Source organism: Dipodomys spectabilis, unplaced genomic scaffold (assembly GCF_019054845.1).
Source record: "Dipodomys spectabilis isolate Male_0828 unplaced genomic scaffold, ASM1905484v1 ptg000089l, whole genome shotgun sequence".
NCBI classification, from domain to species: domain Eukaryota; kingdom Metazoa; phylum Chordata; class Mammalia; order Rodentia; family Heteromyidae; genus Dipodomys; species Dipodomys spectabilis.
The window spans coordinates 7,198,291-7,223,068 of NW_024870766.1; the positions used below are offsets into that span (position 1 = coordinate 7,198,291).

General features: G+C 38.1%; 1 pseudogene; it reads left to right on the forward strand.

The window, feature by feature from the left end:
• Positions 1-24,778, forward strand: part of LOC122111797 — a 62,358-nt pseudogene that overhangs the window by 15,323 nt on the left and 22,257 nt on the right.

A 24,778-nucleotide genomic window follows, 5' to 3' on the forward strand; every position in this document is an offset into this window, starting at 1 on the left:
TACTTTTCTCTCAATTATAAATCAGTTACATGAGAGTCATATTGTAAAACTATTAACTGCCTCTCAGGTGAGCCCTGAGTTTGTTGTTCTTACTGTGCCTTTCTTCCCTTTTTGGATCGTAAGTAGTCTTTCTTTGTTTTTTCTAGACTTTTTTTATTGTGAAAATACTGTACAGAGGGGTTACAGTTACATGGGTAAGATCATGAGTACATTTCTTATCAAGCCTTGTAGCCTCCTCTTTTGTTTCCCCTTCCCATCCCATCCTACCCTGCCCCTAGTCCCCCCCCCCCCACAGCCCTCCTCCCTCTCTCCCTACCAAAGTTGTAAAGTTCATTTTCGACATAACGACTTGTATATCTCATTGTTTCAATGGGTCCACTTGTATCCCTAGTTAAACCATCTGTTTTTGCCCTTCCCCTCCACAAATTTTAACAACATCAAATACAGTGAAAGCAGGGGTTATACCATGGGGGAGGGACATACAAAGCAACAAAGAAATAATCTTATAAATATGTTAGAAACAAATTGCATGAAAGAAAAAAAAACATTTGAATACATATCTTAGGGTTCATTTCCCTAACATCAACTTATCTGACCTTTTCTGCTTGACTCATACATATACTAGTTATTGCAAATAAGGGAAACCATGGGATCCATGTTTCTTTGGGTCTGGCTTACTTCACTTAATACAATTTTTTCAAGTCTTTCCATTTCCTAACAAATGGGGCAATGTCATTCTTTCTGATGGAGGCATAGAATTCCATTGTGTATATATATCACATTTTCTTGATCCACTCATCTACTGAGGGGCATCTGGGTTGGTTCCATATCTTAGCTACAGTAAATAATGCTGCAATAAACATAGTCGTGCTGGTAGCTTTAGTGTAGTCTTGTGTGTGAACATTTGGGTAAATGCCCAAAAGTGGGATTGCTGGGTCATAGGGGAGCTCTATGTGGAGTCTTTTAAGGAACCTCCATACTCATAAGTAGTCTTTCTTTCATGTCATTTCTTCTAGTGAAGAAACTGTTCTGTTCAAAATACTAATGCCATGTTCTATCTCTTAGGAAAACTGTTCCTTGAGGAACATTCATTCAACTCATTCTTTTCCTTCTCCTCATTATTAAAGCCTACATACATTAAAATCAGTTTATATTTATGTTAATTCCATTATTCACAAGATTCTTAACCTGAGATTGTTTCATGTGGCAAAATATTTCTACAGGGGGCTCATATCTGCAAGCTTCTTTACTCAGGAGATTAATATCTGCAAATATTGTGGTTCCAAGCCAACCTGGGCACAAAAGGCTGAGAGATTCCGTCTTCAATTACCCAGGAAAATATCAGATTGGAGGTGTGTCTCTAGTGGTAGAGTAAGAAAGCCCAGCTAGACTACAAGGTCCTGAGTTCAAGTCCTGATACCAATAAACACACACACACACACACACACACAATGTTCCCTTAGTAGTGGTATCCTCAGAGATCTTTGGCATGAATAAGCATTCATCTAAGATGAAAGCATTTATCTGTAAGATAAAACTGACCTCTATTTTAAGAAACTAAACCACAAATACTATGCTTCTCCTGTAGTCACAATAAAGGTTTCAACTTTTCATCAGCTTTCACATAAGAAGGCTGAGCCCAATAGGAGGAATTAGATAAGAAGTTGGCAGGTGGTATCATAATACCAGATATCAGACTCTACTACAGAGCCATAATAAGAAAAACAGCTTGGTATAGGCACAATTAGACCCAATGACCAATAGAACAGATTAGAAGACCCAGAAATAAGACCGCATACTTACAGTCATCTGATATTTGACAAAGAAGTCCAAGACATATAGTGGACAAAACATAGCCTCTTCAACACTTGCTGATGGGAAAACTGAGCAGCCATTTGCAGAAAACTAAAAGTGGATCCCTGCTTGTCACCATGCACCAACATCAATTCAAAGTGGATCAAAGATCTCAACATCAGGCCCCAAACTCTGAAACTACTACAAGACAGCAGGAGAGACATTACAACTTCTAGGTACAGGCAGGAACTTCCTGAATAGAGTCCCAGGGGGCACAGCAGACAGGAGAGACTGGACAAGTGAGACTACATTAAAATTAAGTTTCTGCACAGCTATGGACATAGTTACTAAACTAGAAAGATAGCCCACCAGTTGGGAGTATCAGCAATACATTAGACAAAGGCCTAATATCCACAAGGAGGTCAAGAAACTAACCCTTCCCAACCTTAATACACCAATTACTAAATGGACAAGGAAGCTAAGGAGAGACTTCTCAGAAGAAGAGGTAAGAATGGTAAAGAAACACATGAGGAAATGTTCACTAGCCCTGGCCATAAAGGAAATGCAAATCAAAACAACTCTGAGATTCCATCTCACCCAGTAAGATTGGCCAACATTTTGAATTCTAACAACAAATGCTGATAGAGATATGGGCAAAAAGGAGCCATACTTCACTGCTGGTGGAAATATACACCCACTCTGGCAAGCAGTCTGGAGGTGCCTCAGAAACCTAAACAAGACTTTCCCTATGACCCAGCCATATTACTCCTTAGCATGTACCCTGAGCATCACAAACCTGGACACGATAAGGACACCTGTGCGTCCATGTTCATTGCTGCACTAAAACCCAGATGCCCCACAATAAATGAGTGGATCCAAAAAATGTGATATCTATATACAATGGAATTTTACACAACCATTAGAAAGAATAAAATGATGTCATATGCAGGGAAATTGATGAAACTAGAACAAATCTTGTTACGTAAGGTAAGCTAAGATCAGAGAGACAAATGGTGCATGTTCTCCCTGATATGAGGCAATTAGATCCAAAAGGTACTAGGATTTGACAAAATACACAGAATTTTAGATACACATATACAGTGTGACCAAAAGAAGATAGTCTTAGGAGAGAATCACAAAGATGCAATACCCAAGTACCTCCTCATATGTATATAAAATAATGTACATATTGAAACCAGCTCCAAAGATATGGAAACAAAGGACTTTTTCTTAATTTGTTTTTGTTCTGTTGTTGTTGACTCTGTATTCTTTACCTTCTAAATGCTGAGTTCACATCCACATCTGTGGTTGGATTGAGGAGGGTACAGAATCTGTGGAAAGGGTTGAAAAAGTGCAGCAGTGGAGAGCACTGGCTGCACCGGACACTGATGAAAGTGAACTGTGCAACTCGTGTGTGGAGATGGGCGAGAGAGAGAAAGGGAGAAAATAAAACTAAAAAACAATAAAACTTGGTTATGTACAATACTTAATAGACAATGGGACACTTGGCTACAAATGGTAACCACATTGCTTTGCCCACTGATCCAGCTTCATAATAACTCATATGCCCATGACTTGTTTCAGAGAGGGATTCATTTTAAGGATTGTTGGTTCATGGTTGGAAGCAATATGAACACAAATTTGAATCTTGACAATTGACACTTAGCAAATTCCTATCTGCTCATATTTTCATTGATTTGTATGTAGTCTAGGATAAACTTATTTTCACTGTGCAATTGAGAACTAATGAGATTTGTGACCAGAATGTTCTGTCTACAGAATAAATATTCAGCAACCAAGCAGAAGGATCAAAGAGCATCCAGGAAGCAAAGACCTCCCTGGCTGAACATATTGTTTCTCCCAGCAGCAACAGAGGAAAATCTGTGTATAACCTGTCATTTGAGATCTTGAAGTCACTTGGTCTTCTGCATTCTTCTTCCTCTTTCCATAACGCTTCAGAACAGGAATATTGCTAACAATATTTATTTATCCTGGGAACACAACACGTTTCCTTGACATATTGCTTGTATTGGGTGTTTGTGCGTGACTATGGTGTGGCTTCTATTTTCTATTCTGAAATTTAGCCTCTCCTGAACATTCCAGATATATGTGTTTGGAAGAGAATTCATACTATTGTGGGAAAGTTTGCAATTAATCAAATATCTCAATCTAAAAAGAACTTTGAGATGGCCTGCTGAAATGCCAAAATCCAGAACATCACAAAGAAGGACCCTGAAAGATATGCATTCATTTACTAGCAGCATCTGTGTATGTAGAACTTAAAAAAAAACCCTGAAGATCTGAAGTGACATTTTGAAACAGGTGTCTTCATTTACTGATAAAGAACTCTTGGCATATGCAAAAGCTGGAGTAGTAGCTAAAGAAATCTTAGGAGCCATCAGAACTGTGATTGCTTTTGGAAGACAAAGCAAAGAACTTGAAAGGTTTGAGCCTCTTTTTAAAATGATTAAAAATGTGAAGGTCTGGGTCATTTCATGTGCTCTTCAGGTTGACAGGCTTAATTATAAGAATGTTTTCCATTGTAAATATGTTTTCTTAAAGAATTTACTCGAGCCAGAGCCTGTGGCTCACACCTATAATACTAGCTACTCAGGAGTCTGAGATCTGAGTATTGCTGTTCAAAACCAGCCAGGGTAGGAAAGTCTCTGAAACTCTTATCTCCAAAGAACTGCTCAGAAAAAGATGGAAGTGGTGCTGTGGCTCAAGTAGTAGAGCACTCTTATTGAGCAAAAGGAAACTCAGGGACAGTTCCCAGGCCCAGAGTCCAAGCCCCAGGACTGCCAAAAAAACCCACCAAAACCCAAAACAAAAAATTACTTGATACATTACAGAATTATTAACAATCTGAAGAAACTGCAGTTGTAGTTTTTACTTTGCTTAATTCAAAGAATACTGAGAGCTTTCTAGTTGTACATGGGCATAAAGATAGTTTATTAAAGACATATTTTGTCTTTCTAATGATTTTTATCTTATCAAACTAAATGTTGATTCTCTAAGATGAACAATTATTTTGCATAACATCAGTAGGGATATTTTATTTTGTGGCTTATTACACTTCATAACCAGGCTTTTACTTGATTGACATATAGTCCATTATTTAAAAGATAAAAATATCACCAAAAGAGTAACTTCAAACTCTGTCTCATCATATATAGTTAGGTATTATTCTTGTGACTCTTATTCCTGTGACTCTTTATTGAACTTCTGAAAACACAGTGATTTATTTAAATTGGCAATATTTACCAGATTCTTTGATTCCCTAGTAACAACAGAATTCCTTAAAATTTACTAATCTGACATAATATTATAATGTTGAGGAAAGAGAGAGAGAGACAGAGAGGGAGGGAGGGAGGGAGAGAGAGAGGGAGAGAGAGAGAGAGAGAGAGAGAGAGAGAGAGAGGGAGAGAGAGAGAACACTGACAGTAGATTCTTTGGGTGGAGGCAGTAATACATTGTGTAATTAAACCATACAAAAATAAGCATAGAAATTTTTATCAATCATAATGGCTACACCTAAGGAGGCTATAAAGTTTTATACAAGTTGAAGTGCCTGGTTTTCTCTGATGCTGATGGTATTCTGTTTTTAGAACTTAGCTGTGCTTACATGAGTAACTACTATAGAATTATTTTTCACACTGGTGTGTGTGTGTGTGTGTGTGTGTGTGTGTGTGTGTGGTTGAGGACTCTTTTATTGACTTGATATAGTTCATCCTCCACAAAGAAATGTGTGATAGCTAAGCGTCATAGTTCAAAGGAAAGCAATATCTATGCTCTATTTCCACTTTTGGCTGTCTAACAAAATGGAAAGTCTTGATTACAGGCAGACAAACAGCCCTTCAAATAAAGCCCAACTCTTCATGGAGCCTATATTCTGAAGTACAATTATTAATATATTAATAAATATATAGTATACCAGGAAGAGTAATTACAATTTGGAAAAATTACTCAATAGGGGTAATTATAATTTGGAAAAATAAAATACTTTGAAAGAATCAATGGAACAACTGTTTAGAGAGGTATGCTTAATGCCTAAAATGGTAAATTTTAAAAATTAGAAGTTAGTGAATATGCATGAGAGAAACAAATTTAGCAGAGCTCTCTCTGAGCACGATTCACCTAGGCTCAAAACTGATGGGTGAGAAACATTAGTAGTTATCCATCAGTCTTCTGCTTATTATGAAGTAGGAGAAAGGATGGGATGGATGGGAAAAGCAGTCTTTCAAAGGTCCTGAGCTGGCAAAGACTTCGGTACATGCTGGAAAATACCGTAAGTGTGACTAGAACTCACTTGAGGGGAGACTACACATGTAGGCCATGGAGAAGAGTTAGGGTTCTATTCCAAAGACCTGAGCAGGGGCTGAGATCATTAAACAGAGAATTGATTATTGAGATGATGGTTTAAGATCAATTCTTTATAAAGGACCTGATGAATGGAGGGGAGCAGAAAAGATGGGACCACGGGGACCAGGGGAGGGTTGATGCCGTGGTTCAGGTAAGGATCAACTCTGGAGGCCAATTTCAGGTGGAGGCAGAAGGGTGACAAGTTACTAGACTTAGAATTGAACTTGGAAGTCATATTGATATTATTCTTGGACTTTGCAATCTCTTCCATGTTTTTTCCCAGTTCTTGCTTTCTCTGCTTCTGCATAAACATGTACACCATTTCTAATTTTTTAATCTTCTGTATGTCTTTTAAATGTTAGTATTTATTTTTTATTTGCTTAGCCAAAAAGTGTTCCTTGCTATTCTAAGTAGCTACTTGGATCACGACTGACAGTTCCATAACATTTACAAATATTTTTCATATTATTTCAGTCCATGTTAAGCACTTCTACTTTAATTACCATTTCCATACTGGAGTTTCTAATAAATGGATAGTTTTCAAATCTAGTTTTACATGAGGGACATTTTTATTGAACATGAATTGAAAAGCCTTTGTAGATGGGATATTGTTCCATAACTTCTCCTTCTTCTACTCTCTTATTTCATTTATATTTATGGTAACTTAATAGTTTTCTTCCTGTGTCAATGTTTCCTCTTCCTGCATAGATCATTGGATCTGTGAAATGGTTTCGGCAGTAGTCTTGGTAAGCAAGACCTGGAACAAAGATGAGTCATGAACATTAAAGTTCATTGCTGCAATGATGTAAAATGTATGCCAAGAAAATCACTAAATTTCTCTCCACTTAACTTCTAAATTGTGAGACACACACACACACACACACACACACACACACACACACACACTCCACATTGTTCTTTCACCACAGGTTATAAAAGGCAATTTCACCTTGTATATATTATCACTAGAAACTTCTGTTTAAATTTAATCTTTAGTAGATATAATTCTTTTGTAAATTTCCTGTATATCAACTTTGTTGATAAGAATAGTAGTTATGAAGTCTATGGAAAATGTATCCTACCTAGGGTGCTGTATCTGCTAATGAAATGAATCCTCAAGTGAACTTAATATAGCTTTATGTAATTTTCATAGTCACGTACTTCATGGACCAAAGACCACAAAACATGAATTTTATATGGAATTAACTTATTTCATGGTATCTATCCATTTGATCCTTTGTGCAAAACAATGAATAGTCTGAATTTTGCAGAGATAAAGAATGGAATGACAGATTTAAGGCTTAGTTAAAGACTCTGTCCTTTTCTGACAATTTTACTATATTTGCAAAAGACTCTAATTCTCGGCTCTAAAATCTTACCTAAACATCTCTGTTTTTGAGCAAAATAATCTTGCCTTTCTTTAAAAGGAAGATAAATTTAGAGGACTCATCTATGTTTAACATCAGATATTTTCCACTCTTGGAAGAGTTAAATATATTTGAAATACCATTTAGGAATAAGCTTTAAGTCATTAGAACTGTTGAAATAAAATGTGAACTTTAACATCATTTTGTCGTTCTTATTTGCTTTCTTGTTTTTCCCCACTTTGTGAAATTCCTCATATTTAGTCAAAGAAGTTTGTGTATGTTTATGTATGTATGTATTTGCTTGTTTGTTAATTTGCTTTTGATTTTGAGGATTGGGTCTCTCTATGTAACTCAGCAACTCAGCTGACATCAGATTCACTATTCCTGGGCCTAAGCCTCTTAGTATTGGAATTATAAACATGTCCCACCATGTCCTGTAAAAAAAATTTTATCCGAAAAGAAATCTAATAACAACATTCTGGAGGGGATGTGGCCACAAGGGAGCCCTACTACATTGTTGGTGGGAGTGTAAACGTGTTCAACCACCTTGGAAAGCAGAATGGAGGTTCCTCAAAAGACTCCACATACAGCTCCCCTATGATCCAGCAATCCCACTTTGGGGCATTTACCCAAACAGTCACAAACAAGCCCATATTAAAGCTACCAGCACAACTATGTTTATTGCAGCATTATTCTCTATAGCTAAGATATGGAACCAACCCAGATGCCCCTCAGTAGATGAATGGATCAAGAAAATGTGACACACACACACACACACACACACACACACACACATACTGGAATTCTATGCCTCCATCAGAAAGAATGACATTGCCCCATTTGTTAGGAAATTGAAAGACTTGGAAAAATTGTATTAAGTGAAATAAGCCAGACCCAAAGAAACATGGATCCCATGGTTTCCCTTATTTGCAATAACTAGTATATGTCTAGGACAAGCAGAAAAGGTCAAAAGCTATGCACATATGACTATATAAGATGATGCTAAATGAAATGAATCCCAAGATAAGGACACAAGAGGTTTTATCTTTCTTGCTGTTGTCTTATAATGTACTCTGTGATTTTATTTTTTTTTTTGTATGTTCTTCCCCCATGGTATAACCCCTGTTGTCATTGTGTTTGATTCCAGTGCCCTGCAGCTTGTATATACATTTTTCTAATTTGAGGAGGGGAAGGGAAATAACAAAATGCTGAAACAAAGATACAGGATGACCCATTGCAACAATGAGATGTACAAGAAACTATGTTGAAAATGAACTTTACAACTTGGGGTGGGGGTGGGGGGGGAGGGCGGGGGAATTGGATAGGTGGGGAGGGAAGGGATGGTAGGGGAGAAACAAAGGAGGAGGTAACAATGCTCGATAGGAATGGACTCATCACCTTCTCATGTAACTGTAGCCCCTCTGTACAGTATCTTTACAATAAAAATATGTATTAAAATTTTCTCTGGCATTCTCCAAGATCTTTGTGATGTGAACAGGTTACACAAGTTTAGATGTGCTGCACAAAGCCTTTACCCCAGCAGCAGGAAGCCATGGCAGACATATGGCAGGAAGACCACTAGGGAATACGTACAGAGGAAAAAAGAAGTTGACATTGATTAGTAATAATGGACTCTTATATACTCTTATGCAAAATAAGTATGTTATATGTTTATAGTTGAGATACGTATCAAAGCATATTCAATGATATTTGAAAGTGAAAGTTATTGCATATATTACCTTGCAAAGTTCTCAACATGCTCTTACAATAGTCTCACAGCTTCACTGTGGCATGTGTAATCTTGCCATTGATCTTGTCAGTAGTTCCTAAAGTAAACAAGACAAAGGAAATCAACATCACAAAATTTCATTAGATTCAGAGATTTCTAATGACTTACTTTAGGTTTAATACTTTCTAGCATTATATATATATTAATTATTGAAATAGGTATACAGACTTTTTTATTGTAGTGCCGGGAATTAAACTTGGGACCTGATACTTGGTAGGCAAACGCTCAACCATGAATTTTTTTTTAAATTTGTTTTTTGGGATAGTGTGTCACTAACTTTCTGCTGACTTCAAACTTGAGATCTTCCTGCCTTTACCTCCTTAGTAGCCAGAATTATAACTATACATCAACATTCCCAGCCAGCATGCATATTTTGAAGTAAAACAATTCTTCTCATTGCTTCTGTTTTGTTTTCTGTCTGAGACAATATGTATTTTGGAATTTGCTAAATATTGCTACGCTCATTTTGATATTTCTAAGTGCAAAGAAGAAACTTTTAGAAGTTCTTTCCACAAATAAATTACTTTCCATAAGCCTTGGTTTCCTATTCTGCAATAGGAAATAAAAGAATAATAACACATAGGGTTAATGTATAGCCAAAGCAGGAAGTAGATGCAAAACACATGTCTGGACACATTCAGTCTACTCAATAACCATCATGCAACACTGACTTATTTCCATAAGTTACAAGTATATGAGATTTCTGTTCTTTTTCCCAGATTCAATAAAAATTTAGAAGAAGCTGAAAGAATTGGGCAAAAGAGAGATATCACAGCCAATATTTCCACTGGTGCTGCTTTTATGTTAATCTCTACATCAAATGCTCTCCTTTCAGGTATGGGACCTCTTCAGTCCTTTCCAATGAATATTCTATTGGCCAAGTGCTCACTGTAAGTTGTAAATAAGTAATCAAAGACATGAACCAATTAAAATGACAACGAAACTGCATAAAAGCAATAAAAAGCAATAAAAGAATGTATTTTGAGTAAGTGTTGAATACTAGAGAATTAAAGGATACTAAAGGATATTGCAAGGTATGGTGGCACAAGCCTGTAATTCCAGTTTTCTTGGGAAGAAGAAACAGGAAGATTGTGAGTCTGAGGCCAACCTGGGAAAACTTACTAAGACTTTATCTCAAAAAAAATTTTTTAAGTAAACTGAGATGACTAGGAAATAACCCAAATGGTAGAGCAAGTTTGAAGCTCTGAGCTTAATCCTCAGTAGAGAGACAGACAGTGAGAATGAAAAGATAGACAGCAGCATTGAGGAAAAAAGTAGGAAGGAAATTAAATGAATCAGACAAGCAATTTTGTAGTCTTTTTTGCAGCTCCCTTGCCAAAATTTTCCTGTAGGCTAAAATGACCATTTCCAATCTCTCTAGCATGAACTTTCGTTTTATGAAATGTCTTTGGAGGAAGCCTGATACTAAATGCCTCATTTTTATTTCCCAATTTACCACTGTCAGCAACAAATGGCAAAACACAACTAACTCAATTTTGAAGTTTTTTTGAATGGCAGCCAATCCACCCCACACAGTTTATAAAACAGAATTCCTTTTAGCCATTGATAAAAGTCTGGACTGAAGAAAACATACCACACATGTCCAGGGAAAGAAAGGTTTAATGTCAGAGAACCTGACAGGCTACTTCCATCCCAGCTGCTATTAAGCTGCGTGAACCTGTAGAATAAGGTAGGGAAAATATAGCTGTAGGAGTTGGGAAAGGGGAGTCTGCATTGTGTATGGGAAATTAATGGTACGCGGGTGAGCAAGAAATTGATGGTAAGGGAGCTGTCTTTGCTGACCAGGCCAGGTGGCGAGCCAGGTCAGGGCCACCGAGATGCAGGCAGCCAGGCAGAACCTGAGCAGCTGGAGTGCCAGCCATCACAGGATGACTTTACCACAGCCAACAGTCATCCTAAAGGAAAATTCAGTTTCAAGGTCTTCTGCATTGTAAAACTTTGCACGAGTACACAGTCTTGCCATGGGATGTTAGCTTACTTCGTTTGAAAGACAATGACATAATTGTAAACCAAGCTCATGTATCTTCCTAGCAGCTACTATGTGACTATTCCGGTGAAGTATAACAAAAATGTCTGCATCCCTATTGGGCAGTGTCATTGGCCCACAAATAAGGCAAGTGTGCCAAGTATATGAGTTTGCTTTGAGGTTACCTACAACTAGTTTAACTGAAGCTCCTCCAATTCTTGATTTCTTTTTAACTCTATCACCAACAAGTGGTGGAAGGGCTGGTGAGCAGGCAGGAAAGGAGCAGTGGTTAAAGATCTTTCTGGGAGAGCAGTTGTTTACAGTACTTGCTTGGTTCCCAGGAGGAAAGTTAATAGTTCTGACAGTATTGCCTTGTTACATTGGTTTGTTTCCCTACCCTGCAGCCAGAGTCTCTGATAGGTCAGTATAGCTGGCCCTGTCCCCTTTCAAATTGGAAGGATAATTTTCCCTTAGAAGACTTTTTCTTTTAAGACAACATAGTAATTTTTCTTTGGGTGACCCTAGGTTCTCAAGGCTTACTGTCGACATGGATTAGCAACTTATTTTACTTCATTATTTTATTTCCTATATTGTGCTGCTGCTGCTGAGTTGAGCCTAAGGACTCATATATCACTGTCAGGCTCCTCTTTCTGTGAGCTACACCCCTAGCCCTAGCAGTTAAATCCATTGCTTTCTGAACACAAAGTCAGCTTCACAAACTGTAGGCATTTGAAAGACTCAGTGCAGGATTTTACATCAGGCCTATTGATTCAAATTCCATTTATGATATTTACCATCTCTAAGACATGGAACAAATCCTCTAAACTCTTCAAGCCTTTGCCCCATCTTCTGCTAAATGGGCTTGGTATCCCCTGATCTCATTATAAGGGAGATAATTATTATTGAATAAGTTTGATACACATAGTATAGCTAGAATGACATGCGTACCATACCACCATACCCAGCTATTGTTTAAGGATCTCATGAACTTTTTTGCTTGAGCTGGCCTTGAATTCACATCTTTCTAATCCCAGCCTCCCAAGTAGTTAGGATTACAAGTGTAAGACACCTGGACATGGCTTGAGAGGGCTTTTAATACCCTATACCTTTATTTTTGCCATTTAAAAAATAGAATTGTTTATGTTGGAAGTAACCAAGTATGGAAAGAGTTGTAGTGAAGACAAACATAGGTGTTTATTTTATTTTGTTTTTGGTCTCTTTCTTCAGGTCTCACTTTCTGTATTATTTGGGGCTATTACCGTTGGATAGGAATTCCCATACATTGAAGCTTTAGCAAATGCCAGAGGAGCAGCTTATGAAGTCTTCAAGATCATTGGTAATGAAAGTCTCACATGGCTATTTGCCCGTAACAGTCATTATCACTTTAACTCTTGATAACATATCATTCCAAATAAATTATTGTAAGCTAGCAATTTCCTAAAATATTTTTCTCCTCAGAAGGCAAGCATTTACATCTTCTTGATGAATGGACACAAACAAGATAATATCAAGGGAAATTTGGAATTCAGAAATATTCATTTCAGTTACCCATCTTAAAACATAGTTAATCATTTGATAAATGGTTAATCTATTTGATGAAGAATTTCTGATACTTTCCCTCTGAGATTTTTTTTTAAAGGAAAGAGGTATCTGTTCATACTCTGTGTCTGTATCTTACTTCTCACTCAACTTGGTAGGTCTTGAAGGGACTCAACCTGAAGGTGCAGAGTGGACAGACAGTGGCCCTGGTTGGGAACAGTGGCTGTGGGAAGAGCACGACAGTGCAGCTGATCCAGAGGCTATATGATCCCACAGAGGGCGTGGTGAGTTAGACCCGCAGCCATCAGCAGGGACCACCTCACCTCACTCCGGGGATAATGTCTGCTAGAAATAAAGGAAAATCACCTTGTTTTAAGCTTCCAGGTCAGTATTGATGGACAGGACATTAGGACCATCAATGTGAGGTATCTGGTGTGGTAAGTCAGGAAGCTATGTTGTTTGCCAACACAATGGCTGAAAACATTTGCTAAGTTTAAGTGGATAGAGAAGTGTAAAATAACATTAAAATATGTTCTTGTAGGTTTTTGATGTTTTGCTTCCCCCCGCCTCCTTTTGTCGCTGTGTTTATTTCTGTATCTTTTGTCTTGTTTGTCAGTTTATCTGTTTTGGTGAGGGTGAGAGGGAGCAGAAGTGGTAGACAAAGACTGACAAATGCAGCAGTGGTACTACTAGACACTATGTTGAAATGAACTCTACAACCTGGGGGAGTGATGGGCCAGGAGGGAGAAACTGGGAGAAAACGAGGGACGAGGTGACACTGTTCAAAAAGAAATATACTTATTGCCTGCAACTGAAACCTCACTGCACAGTACCTTTACAATAACCATTTTAACAGTAGGTACTTGTGATATTTGTGTTTTAACTTACTACATCAAGAAATCATTATCAATGGACTATACATTTATCATTCAGAGAATATCTTTATTACTTTGATGTTTTACAATATACAAAGCATCTGTGTTTGGTAATTATAAGTTGGGTAGGTGAGTTTTGAGATGTAATGAGTAATGTCATCAAAAGCCACATCTTTGCCTCTTTAGGCCAGAGAAGGATGGACCACCATTGTGATAGCTCATCGCTTCTCTACAGTTCGTAGTGCTGATGTCATTGCTGGCTTTGATGATGGTGTCATTGTGGAGAAAGGAAATCACGAGGAGCTCATGAGAAAGAAAGGCATTTACCACCAAGTTGTCACTAAGCAGGGGCTGAAGAGAAAGGAGAAGAACACAGCTGGACATGTGGTTCTGAGACAACTAGAATATTTCTATTTTATTTTTATTTAACTTATTTTGAGAAAGTCACCTGATAATTTGAAGATTCTTAAAATTCATAATGTAATTAAGTTCCATAATTTCCCAATGTGTCAATTTTTTCCAAATCAACTCATCATAAGAATTTTATATAGGCACAGATACAATTTAATATGGTTAATAACAAATTTCATGCTGAATTGTAAGTAGTTACATACCTAATATTGACAATTTACATCATTCCTGCTGTGGACAAGGCAGGTCAAACTGTCTCTGTTAGGAGATTGAAGCAGCACACACTTTAGTTCTGATTATTTATGTATGCATGCGCTTGCATAAAGTGAAGGCAAGTAGAGAGCATGAGCTAATTATAGGATGTTGCCAGCCCTGCAATTTACATGAAGGTGTAGGGTTTGCAAATAAAGCTATCTGAGGTCTTTGTTCTAACTTCAAAGGCTAGGATAAGAGAAGGAACTATGCCTTATGACCTCATGACTGTTGCTGTCTTAAGGTCTTCTAGCAGAGGAGAAAAATTCCAAACTGTTGCTCAAAGAAGTCAAGCCTGTGACTCCCACTGAACACATTCCAATTATAATATAATTAATATACTCTTTTACTTTGCTAATTTGCATACCTTGCTTCAGTGACTATTCTTTGTTTAATAAAGTAAAATAAAATATCCAGGTACTGGTGACTTACAGCCATAGTTCTAGCTACTCAGGAGGCTGGACTCTTAGGATCAAAGTTCAAAGCCAGCCAGGCAGACAAATCTAAGAGACTCTTATTCCCAATTAACTAGCAAAAAAGCGAGAACTGGAAGTGTGGCTAAAGTGGTAGAGCACCAGTTGTGCCTCAAAAAAATGTGAGAGCACAAAATCCTAAATTCAATCTCCAGTCCCGGCACAAAAAACAAACTACACCTAACCCTCTCTCCATGAAGGGAATATGTAACTGAATTCTCAATTATTAATCTTTTACTTTGAGTGTGTTAGAGGTTGTAAATATTTACATGTTCGAAACTACAACTTTTTTTATTGTGAAAATACTGTACAGAGGGGTTACAATTACATGGGCAAGATAATGAGTACATTTCTTATCAAGCATTGTAGCCTCCTCCTTTGTTTCCCCTTCCCACCCCTTCCCATCCTCCCCCCGCCCCCCCAATCCTCCCCGACCCCCCCCCCCCACCAAAGTTGTAAAGTTCGTTTTGACATAACGTCTTGTACTTCTCATTGTTGCAATGGGTCCACCTGTATCCCTAGTTAAATGATTTGTTTTTCCCCTTCCCCTCCCCAAATTATATGGACATCAAATACAGTGAAAGCAGGGGTTATACTGTGGGGGAGGAACATACAAAGCAACAAAGAAATAATCTTATAAATGTGTTAGAAACAATAGCATGAAAGAAAAAAAACATTTGGATACATATCTTAGGGTTCATTGCCCTAACATCACCTTATCTGACCTTTTTTGCTTGACTCAGACATATACTAGATATTGCAAATAAGGGAAACCATGGGACCTATGTTTCTTTGGGCCTGGCTTTACTTCACTTAATATAATTTTTTCCAAGCTTTTCCATTTCCTAACAAATGGGGCAATGTCATTCTTTCTGATGGAGGCATAGAATTCCATTGTGTATATATACCACATTTTCTTGATCCATTCATCTACTAGTTATTGCATCTGAGGGGCATCTGGGTTGGTTCCATATCTTAGCTATGGTAAATAATGCTGCAATAAACATAGTTGTGCTGGTAGCTTTAGTGTGGTCTTTTGTTTTGTTTTGTTTGGGGGGGGGGTCCAGTTGTGGGGCCTGAACTCTGGTCCTGGGCGCTATCCCTCAGCTCTTCAGCTCAAGGTTAGCACTCTACCACTTGAGCCACAGTGCCACTTCCGGCTTTTTTCTTTTTGCTTATGTGGTGCTGAGGAATCGAACCCAGGGCCTCAGGCATGCAAGGCAAGCGCTCTACCACTGAGCCATCTTCCCAGCCCCTTTAGTGTGGTCTTGTTTGTAAACGTTTAGGTAAATGCCCAAAAGTGGGATTGCTGGGTCATAGGGGAGCTCTATGTGGAGTCTTTTGAGGAAACTCCATACTACTTTCCAAAGTGGTTGAATAAGTTTACATTCCCACCAACAATGCAGAAAAGGTTCCCTTCTGTCCATATCCCCTCCATCATCTGTTGTTATCAGAGTTCTTAATTTTTGCCATTCTAACTGGGGTGAGGTGGTATCTCAGTGTTGTTTTGATTTGCATTTCTTTTATGGCTAGAGAGGTTGAGCATTTCTTCATGTGTCTATTGGCGGTCCTTCTTTCCTCTTCAGAGAAGTTTCTCTTTAAGTCTTTAGCCCACTTATTTATTGGGCAGTTATTTCTTTGACGATTTGTTGTTGGGGGATTTAATTTTTTGAGTTCTAAGTATATTTTAGATATGAGACCCTTGTCTGTTGTATGGCTAGTGAAGATTTTCTCCCAGTCCCTGGGCTTTCTATTGATCTTGCTAGCTATGTCTTTTGCCATGCAGAAGCTCTGCAACTTCATGCAGTCCATTTGTCCAACCTTTCTTTGATTTGTTGTGGGAAACTACAACTTTTTATAAGTAATGTTTTACTCTTATTTAATAATGAAGAAAATAATTTCATGAAAGAACAGTGTCAATCATTAAGAATATATAAGCACAAAATTTAATGATAGTATTAATACATGTCTCCAATTTGTTTTGTTTTCTAGGCAATGGGTTCCAAGCTTGCTTTACTTGCCCAGAATAAGCAAATCTTGGGACAGGAATTATTATTTCCTTTATCTTGGCTGGCATCTAGCCCTTTTGCCCTTGGCAATTTTACCCATAATGGCAATTTTACCCATAATGGCAATAGGAGGAATTATTCAGATGAAAATGCTAACTGCACAAGCTCTGAAAAATAACCAGACGCTGGAAGGTTCAGGAAGGTGAGCCTAAAAACAATTGCTTGTTTAAACTGAGTACAACATCAGGATTTTTTGTTATTCCTTGCTATTTGTTGTGCTCTGAGAATGGTTTAATAACCATTCTTCAAGACAGTATTTTCTGTGCTTATTTGGCAGATTAGAAATGAAAGGAAAGTAGTAATACATCCTTCTGCTCAAAGATTGAGATGGGTTTCCATACACTTTTCTGACTTGGGCCATTGTCTTTGTGATATCTGAGTTACTAGTCACTGGCAGAAAGTTCCTCCTATTGCCTGGCCTCAGTCCCTCCTGCTGTTGAAAATTTACTCTCTTCCCTGAGTCCCCTTTTCCTTGGAAAAGGAGGATATCCATGAGAACAAAAATATGAAATCAGAAAGCAGAACTAAATTATTGAAAAAAGGCAAAACCACTTGGTAAAGGAAAACTCCAGGCTAATGCTGGACAGCCCCCTTTCCATCCTTGCTAAAAAGCAAAAGAACATCTCTCCCTCATTCAAGTTTACCAAGCTGACAGCTTTACAGTGGACCACAAACTCTGCTGAAGCCACTGACAGCCTTGAGGCTTATCACCAGCTGTACTGAGCTGCTGTATTAGTCAGGAGCTTATAATAAAAAATCATTTCTGTAAAATAGATTACCCCACCTAAGGTTGTATTTTGACTTCTGTAATCCAAGATATGTGTTGACGTTTTGGAATCAAGTATCAATAGTGTCTGTAACACTGACAGTATCGGTCATGCTGACCAAGTCAAGATTATGTTTTTCTGCTCTTGTGACTCAAGGCTATGTTTTGCTTCTGTAACCTTGCTTGCTTACCTCAACAACAAAGCCTTGGGTCCACAAGCCGCACCACTGTTACCCTCCAATTAAAAACTGCCACCACCGAGTGGTTCCACCCGGGCGGGCAGCCTACCACAAATTATTACGCATGATAGTGACCGTAAGGAACAAATGAATTTAAAGGTCATATAACCATAACCAATGAGAATGTGCCAAACCAGCCTTGCATGGGTCGTTCGTGTAACCTAACCCTACAAAAACCCATCCTACCCTGAGCTGGGGCCCTTCTCCCACTGCCCCTAGAGGGGGAAGCGGCTGTCACCTGGCTAAAATGTAACCCCCTGTACGGTATTTTCACAATAAATAAAAAAATATAAATAAAATAAGAGTTCCTCGCTCCTTTAGCTGAGTGTCTCGGAGTCTCCTTTGAATTTGGGATCTAATCATCTTCATATACTCTTATCTTCCTCTTGGCTACTGTCTTTCAGTTCTTTCCGTCTTCCTCTCTAACTTCTCCTTTTCTCTCTACACTGTGTCTCCTTCTATTTCATTCTTTCAAGGATGTTTAAATCTCTTTAATTGAGAAAGTGGTCTCATTTTATGGGACGGAGAGGATAAGGACGAATCCACCAGTATTCATTCTATCCCATCTTTTTATTCCTTTTCTGTTTAAACTTCCTTGGATTCTCGTTTTGTTTTGTTTTTGTTTTTTACAAGATTGCCTATATTCTCTCACTAGTTTACAAGTGCTTCTATGCCATCTACTAGGTTTCCTGGCAAATGTTCTGTTCCTTATAGAGAACTTTAGGTGAGCCTGAGAAAGGTAATGAATGTGCTGATGAGAAGCTAATTCTTAGAGCCAAGATATAAACTTATTTGTGTTTCTGGTAGTTATGTTCTGCCTGAAATCAAAGTGCTCTTCTGGTGGCAGAGTATTTCCATTGTCACCTGTTTTAGATGACTGCAGAAATGAGAGAACAGAACAGAACTTGGCTGACCTCTTAAAAATAACCCCAGAGTCTAAAAAGAGATAAATCTACCAATGGAATTTTGCAAAGGCATACAAAGCTATTTGGTTTTAGAAAAGTGATCGCCTTGATTTCATTTAAAGAAGAGAAGATTGAATTAATTCATTTCTTTTCCAGATCTAAAATTGTGTCTGATAATTTAATTAGTATACTTTTCCATGGAGAGGGTACACACAATAAATACTAAATGGCACATAGGTGACTTGTAATCATAGTTTTATTAATCTGTTTAATAGAATTCATATTTAATTTTTCCCTTTGGCCTCTTTGTCATGTATAGTGTCTGTTGCAGATTACTATGCAAGTGATAGAAAACTTGCAAACTGGGAGGGCAGGGATGGTAGGGGAAAGACAAAGGAGGAGGCGACAATGCTTGATAGGAAATGTACTCATTACCTTGCTCATGTAACTGTAACCCATCTGTATAGTATTTTCACAATAAGAAACTTATTTAAAAAAAAGAAAAATTGAGAACTGTAGTTTCTTTGACTCAGGAGCAAAAGTTTGAAAAGATGTATGAACAGTGTTTGCGGGTACTATACAGGTAAGAAGCTGTGAGGAGTGAGACAGGAATATGAGAAATGTTTCAACCATCATATTTGCTTTCAAAGGGATAATTTTGACTAGAAAGTAGAGTGAAGTAGAGAGAGTACCAGGAAGCATCCAACTGAGAAGCAGTTGTAATTAACCTTGAGATAAATAGGACACTCACACTCAGGCAGGAACATCTCTGAGGGGGAACTTGTAGCATATCATTGGTGTGGTTTCTCCAATGTATAAATAATGACCCAACAGAGCCCTGAGATCCCCGAAGTCAGGGCCATGCCCGTTCCCCTGTGCTAGCCACATGGTCTGTGTACTCGTGAGTGCTGGGTAAACGTGAGGAATGATTGCTAGAGAACATGTATCTCTATTCAATAGTTGGGAGAAGAGAGGGAACATTCATTTGTTAATCTTTAACAGCTCTGTACAAAGTTCACAGGCTTAATTTATCTTTATACCAGTACATTGAGAGGCAATTAATCCTACATTAAAGATGAGGAACACCTAGATGAGGTAGTTTCTTAAATTCCTGTGACTGGGAAGTAAAAGGAGGAGCTAACGTATCCCTTTAGACACTAAGTTCATTTTTGTGGTTGCTCTTCTGTGCCCCTCTGCCAATCTATCCAATTACATTTTTTTATTGTCAAGGTGATGTATGGGGGGGTTATAGTTACATAAGTAAGGTAATAAGTACAATTCTTGTCAAACTTGTTACCTCTTCCCTCATTGGTCTCCTTTACCCCCTCCCCAAGTTGTACAGATTGTTTCCAACACATTGTCTTATGAATATCTCTGTTGCATTGGTTTCCTCCCTTGTCCTTTGTCTCATCATTCTGTTGTTCCCCTTCCCTAATTCAAATAAATGTATATACAATACCAGGGTACCAAAATCAAATACAGTAACAACAGAGGATATACCATAGGGGGAAGAACAAAAGAAATAATCACATGGTACATTAAAAAAACAGCAGCAAAGAAAAAAATCTCTTGTTCTGAGTTCTTGGAATTCATTTTGCTTAGCATCCTCTTATATGGTCATATATACATAGCTATTGAGCTATTCTGCTCATCTGATAAGAGTATCCTAGATGTATACTAATTATTGCAAATAAGGGAAACCATGGGACCTATGTTTCTTTGGGTCTGGCTTGCTTCACTTAATATGATTTTCTTTCTGTCTTTCCATTTCTTTACAAATGTGGTGGTGCCATTCTTTTGACAGAACCATAGAATTCATTCACACACACACACACACACACATACACACACACCACATTTTCTCAATCCATTCATTTACTCAGGGGTATCAAGTTTGGTTCCATGTCTTAGCTATAGAGAATAATGCTGTGATAAACAAAGTTGTGCTGGTAGCTTTAGTACGGCCTTGTTTGTGATCATTGAGGTAAATGCCCAGAAGTGGGATTGCTGGGTCACAGGGGAGCTCTTGTGGTTGAATAAGTTTACACTCTCACCAACAATGCAGTAGGGATTCCTTTTGGGCCATATCCCCTCCAGCATCTGTTGTTATTAGAGTTCTTGATTATAGCCATTCTAACTTGGGTAAGGTGGAATCTCAATGTTGTTTTGATCTGCATTTCTTTTATTGCCAGAGATATTAAGCATTTCTTCATTCATGTGTCTATTGGCCATTCTTACTTCCTCTTCAAAGAAGTCTCTTTTTAAGTCTTTAGCCCATTTATTAATGGGACAATTGTTTCTTTGAGGATTTGTTTTTGAGGAATTTAATTTTTTGAGTACTAAGTATACTTTAGATATGAGGCTCTTGTCTGTTGTATGGCTAGTGAAGATCTTCTCCCAATCTCTGTGCTTTCTATTGATCTTGCTAGCTATGTCCTTTTCCATGCAGAAGCTCTGCAGATTAATGCAATCCCATTTGTCTAATCTTTGATTTGTTGTGTTCCTGGGTTGTTATTAAGAAAATTTCAGCCTGTGGCTGTAATGTTTTCAGGTGTCGGCTTTTACTTCAAGATCTTTGAATCCATTTGGATTTGATTCTGGTTCAGTGATATATAAGGATCTAACTTTAGTTTTCTACAGGTGGTTAGCCAGTTTTGCCAGCACCATATACTGAAGGAGCTGTCTTTCTTCCATCCCATTTTTTTGGCTCCCTTATCGAAGATTAGATGGTTCATTTCTGGGTCTTCAGTTCTATTCCATTGGTCCTCAGGTCTGTTCTTGTGCCAGTACCAAGCTGTTTTGATTACTATGGCCTTGTGGTAGAGTTTGACATTTGGTACTGATATTCCTCCAGCACTGTTCTTTCTGCTAAGGAAAGCACTGTTCTTTCTGCTATTCTGGGTCTTTTATTGTTCCATATGAATTTTTGGATTGCTTCTTCTATTTTATTGAAGAAAGAAGTTGGGATATTGATGGGTATTGCATTGAATTTGTAGATAGCCTTTGGAGTATTGCCATTTACACGATGTCAATCCTCCCAACCAGGAGCATGAGAGGTCTTTCCACTTCCTTAGTTCTGCTTTAATTTCCTTTTCCAGGTTTTTAAGGTTTTCATCATAGAGATCCTTCACTTTTTTGGTTAATACCTAGGTATTTTATTTGGGGAGGACTATTACAAAAGGAGTTGATTTTCTGATTTCAGCCGTGTTCTTCTCATTATTGGCATACACAAAACCCATTGACTTTTTTTTGTTGTTTTTTTTATTGTACAGATACTATACAGAGGGTTACAGTTACATGAGTGAGGTAATGAGTACACTTCCTCTTGAACATTGTTACCTCCTCCATTGTTTTCCCCCTACCATCCCCTCTCTCCCTCCCTTCCCCGAGGTTCTTTTTTTTTTGTTGTTTTGATTGTGATTAAGTGATTACATAATTTCAAAGTCACAAGTTCATTCTAACTTTCCTGGAGCAAATTGTCTATCACAGTCTGTAATATATAACAGTGTTCACATGTTATATACCATATTTGTGATCAGCAGCATGGGGATATTTAGTAGTGGTTCAACCAGATGAGAGGGAGTTCTTTGTTTCTTAAGTCCTGTTAGTTTTGTCGTATCACCTAACAGTTTGGATTTAGCATCCACTTATCAGGGAGACCATGTACCGTTTGTCTCTTCGTTCTTGGCTTACCTCGCTCAACATGATTCCTTCTAGCTCCATCCATTTCCCTGCAAATGCCATTATTTTGTCATTTCTAATGGCTGCATAATATTCCATTGTGTATAGATACCACAATTTTTGGATCCATTCATCTGTGGTGGGGCATCTAGGTTGTTTCCATATCCTAGCTATTGCGAACAGTGCTGCAAGAAACATGGAGGTGCTCCTTGTATATTGGTGCCTGTTGTTCAGGGTAGATGCCTAGAAGTGGTATGACTGGGTCGTAAGAGAGGTCAATCTTTAGCTTTCTGAGGACCCTCCAGACTGCTTTCCAAAGTGGTTGTATAAGTGTACATTCCCACCAGCAGTGTAATAGGGTTCCTCTTTCTCCACATCCCCTCCAGCATTTGTCGTTGGCTGATTTGTGGATGTGGGACATTCTGACTGGGGTGGGTAAGGTGGTATCTCAGGGTTGTCTTTATTTGCATTTCCTTCACCACCAGGGATGATGAACATTTCCTCATGTGTTTCTTTGCCATTTTTATTTCTTCATTTGAGAAGTCCCTCTTTAGTTCCCTTGCCCATTTAGTAATTGGTTTGTTAGGTTTGGGAGGGATTAGTTTCTTGAGTTCCCTGTATATACAGGATGTTAACCCCTTGTCTGATATATTGCTGGTAAATATTTTTTCCCAATTAGTTGGTTGTCTTTCTAGCTTAGTTGCGATAGATTTAGCTGTGCAGAAGCTTTTTATTTTAAGGTAGTCCCATTTGTCGAGTCTCTCTCCAACTTGTTGTGACCCTGGGACTCTGTTCAGGAAGTTCCTTCCTGTGCCTATTAGTTCAAGTGTCTCTCCTACTCTGTCCTGCAGTAGTTTCAGAGATTCAGGTTTAATGTTAAGGTCTTTAATCCATTTTGAGTTGATGTTGGTGCATGGTGATAGGCTGGGGTCCACTTTTAGTTTTCTGCATGTGGCTGCCCAGTTTTCCCAGCACCAGCGGTTGAAGAGGCTGTGTTTCTTCCATTGTATGTCTTTGGCTCCTTTGTCGAATATCAGCTGGTTGTAGGCCTGTGGATTTATTTCTGGATCTTCTATTCTGTTCCATTGGTCTTCGGGTCTGTTTTTGTGCCAGTACCATGCTGTCTTTGTTATTATAGCTCTGTAGTAGTTTGAAGTTCGGCATGGATAACCCTCCCATATTGTCTTTATCCCCTAGAATTGTTTTGGCTATTCTAGGTCTTTTGTTGTTCCATATAAATTTTTGGACTGTTTTCTGTATTTCAGTGATGTACATCATTGGGATTTTAATAGGAATTGCATTGAATTTGTATATTAGATTTGGAAGTATTACCATCTTTACTATATTAAGTCGGCCTATCTAGGAGCATGGGAGGTCTTTCCATTTCCTAGTGTCTTCTGCAATTTCTTTCTTTAACTTTTTATAGTTCTCATTAAATAGTTCTTTTACCTCTTTGGTTAGGTTAATTCCTAAATATTTTATTTTTTGGGAGGTTATTGTGAATGGGGTTGCTCCCTTTATTTCCCTCTCTTCCTGTACATTATCAGTGTATAGGAAGGCAACTGATTTTTGTGGGTTTATTTTGTATCCTGCTATTTTGCCGAAGTGACTTATGATTTCTAAAAGTTTGGGGATGGAGTTTTTGGGATCATGGAGGTATAGTATCATGTCGTCTGCAAAAAGGGATAGTTTCACTTCTTCTTTCCCTATGCGGATCCCTTTAATGTCTTTTTCTTGCCTTATTGCCCTGGCTAAGGGTTCTAGGACTATGTTGAAGAGGAGTGGAGACAGTGGGCATCCTTGCCTTGTTCCTGATTTTAGGAGGATTGGTTGTAGCTTTTCCCCATTAAGTATAATATTGGAAAAGCCATTGATTTTTGAGGGTTAATTTTATACCCTGCTACTTTACCAAAGTTTTGGATTAGCTTGAGTAACTTGGGAATGGAGTCCATGGTGGTCTTTAAATACAAAATCATGTCATCTGCTAAGAGGGAAAGTTTTACTTCATCTTTCCTTATTTGTATCACCTTTATGTTTTTGCCTCTTGCTTTATTGCTCTAGGTAGGCATTCTAATACTATGTTGAAGAGGAGTGGCGAGAGTGAATATCCTTGTCCTGTTCCTGAATTTAGAGGAAATGGTTTTAGCTTTTCACCATTAAGTAAAATGCTAGTGGTAGGTTTGTCATACACAGCCTTTATTATATTGAGGAATGTTCCCTGAATTCCTAGTTTCTCCAGAGCTTTCATCATAAAGGGATGTTGGATCTT